The 2,276-nt window shown below is 39.8% G+C and overlaps 1 long non-coding RNA gene across 2 annotated transcripts; it reads left to right on the top strand.

Moving 5' to 3' along the window:
• The first annotated feature begins 310 nt into the window (after nucleotides 1–310).
• On the top strand, nucleotides 311–1,456 carry LOC139027990 (uncharacterized). Of its 2 annotated transcripts, none has more exons than XR_011480125.1 (3): nucleotides 311–346; nucleotides 964–1,118; nucleotides 1,252–1,456. It is a non-coding gene; the product is annotated as an uncharacterized lncRNA (long non-coding RNA). The 2 variants fall into 2 exon arrangements; XR_011480124.1 differs by lacking the exon at nucleotides 311–346 and adding an exon at nucleotides 748–773.
• The last annotated feature ends 820 nt before the right edge of the window (nucleotides 1,457–2,276 follow it).

Here is a 2,276-nt window from a genome sequence, read left to right as displayed (position 1 = left end):
TAGAGTAGTTTAAAGGTAATTTTAATTCAACATTTTGGCTTGTAAGGAACATTTACATGATTTTGCAGGCATTAGTTTAAGGCTGTATATGCCAATTAAATTGTGTATTACAGCTGATTTTATTAGCAGCTGAATTTAATAAACTAATGCAATAGCCTAGCGTAGCTTAGGCTAGTCATTGCTTGCTAACTGGTTTATAGCTGTCCCATACTAGCATGAGAATGGACACACAACCTGAATATGAATCATTTTTTGAATTAATTCCACAGAAGCACGAAATTCTTTGTGACATGACATGTTGAGGGATTTGCTCTGGGGCAGTCAACCCGAGTCCTTAATAAACTGGGTGAGTAGCTAAACTGTCTAGTCCTCAATAAACTGGGTGAAGTAGCTAAATGTCCCCGAGTCTCAATAAAGCTGGGTGAGTAGCTAAATGTCCCTGAGTCCCAATAACTGGAGTGAGTAGCGTAAAATGTCACCCGAGTCCTCAATAAAACTGGGTGAGTGCTAAAGTGTCCCCGAGTCCTCAATAAACTGGGTGAGTAGCTAAATGTCACCCGAGTCCAATAAACTGGGTGAGTAGTAAATGTCACCCGAGTCCTCAAAAACTGGAAAGAGCTAAGGTGAGTAGCTAAATGTCCCCGAGTCCTCAATAAACTGGATGAGTGCTAAATGTCACCCGAGTCCTCAATAAACTGGTGAGTAGCTAAATGTCCCCGAGTCCTATAAACTGGGTGAGTAGCTAAATGTCACCCGAGTCCTCAATAAACTGGGTGAGTAGCTAAATGTCACAGCAAATCCAGCTTTCTGGAACATCTGTTAACAAACACACACACAGGCTACGCTTTGTTGAGAATGGTGTGCGTTGGTTTAGCTAAATTCAGCAAATATAGATTACTTGTGTCTGTTGACTGGCTTGCTAAATTGTTTTATTTTCTCTTTTGTCTTATTTGTTGGCGTAAGGTGGTGTCCAATTTGAGATCGACCTCCCCAACAAGAAGGTTTTCATTGAGTCTGACAAGGCACGGACGTGCTTCTGGAAACACTTAAGAAGACTGGAAAGGCAGCTAACTACGTCGCCCCAAGTGACAAATCATCCTCTTTTCTTTATAGAACAGGTGAACTCTCTAAATATATTAAGTGACAATCAATTCAATATCGACCAAACTTCCCATCAACCCCTACAGCTCTTTTCTCTTCTCACCATCGCAACCTGTTTTAGCCTATTGTGTTCTTGTTTCTGTGTGTTAGCTGTTGGTTGGTGCTGATATGAAGGATGATCATGAGAAGAAAAGAACCCTTGCTGGCATGTCTTCATGGACAACTGGAATGAGCTTGCACTGCCAAGCTGTCCACTTTCAGTAATTTAAGCACTATTATTGATGTGTCCCAAATGGCACTATAAAGGCCCAGGTCCAAAGTAGGGCACTATATACGGAATAGAGTGCCCTTTTGGGATGCAACACTATGAATATCCAGTTGATTAATGCGCAGAATTAAATATATCATCTATCTTTATAGGTTAACTTTACTGCAGGGAAATGAATCATATAGATCGCTGTCTCTGCTTTGTATTAATGAAAGCACCTATTGTAATTCACGTTTATTTGGGGGGCACGGCAACCATCCTGTATTACGTTTTCCTTTCACTGTCTGCATATTGTTCATGTTTACGCGACATGTCAAATAAAAAAGGTGATTCTAGGCACCTGTCATCTTATTTTTTTATTTTACACATAGTCAAACCTTCTACGGAAGGCCGTCCTAAAGAGCTGTTTGTTATCCCAATAAAATACTGCTAATTTGCAAATGCAATAATTAAAAAAAAAAAAGGGTCCTCATACAAGTTTTGATGAGTAACATATTATTTTTAGTTTGGAGATGTCTTGCCAGATTGTATGATGTGACTGCCACTAGGTGGCAGTGTTTGTTCTTGGTTTAATTGACAGGAGGATCCCGCCGCCTTTTTCATCGATTGCATGGAATTAGACTTCAGTTTCTTGCACAATGTTGTCGTGTACCTTCAGCCATGCAAATGTCACATCAGCCGTTTTCGTCAAGATAAATGATTGAGCTGCAATTAGTGATTTGTAAATATATAGCTTTTTCATGCTTATTCTGAAGGGGTGAGAGGATTATGTAGTTTATTAGAAAACAAATAATGAATGTACTTTTTTTAATAGACATGGTAGGGACACGGTGTAATATCTATCTCTGAGACAATTTGCGATTGAGTCTACGGTGCTATGACGGGCGAACCATCCTTAGGCTTGTGT

Source organism: Salvelinus sp. IW2-2015, linkage group LG6.2 (genome assembly GCF_002910315.2).
Source record: "Salvelinus sp. IW2-2015 linkage group LG6.2, ASM291031v2, whole genome shotgun sequence".
Classification (NCBI taxonomy): Eukaryota; Metazoa; Chordata; class Actinopteri; order Salmoniformes; family Salmonidae; genus Salvelinus; species Salvelinus sp. IW2-2015.
This window is presented reverse-complemented; position numbering and strand designations above follow the sequence as displayed.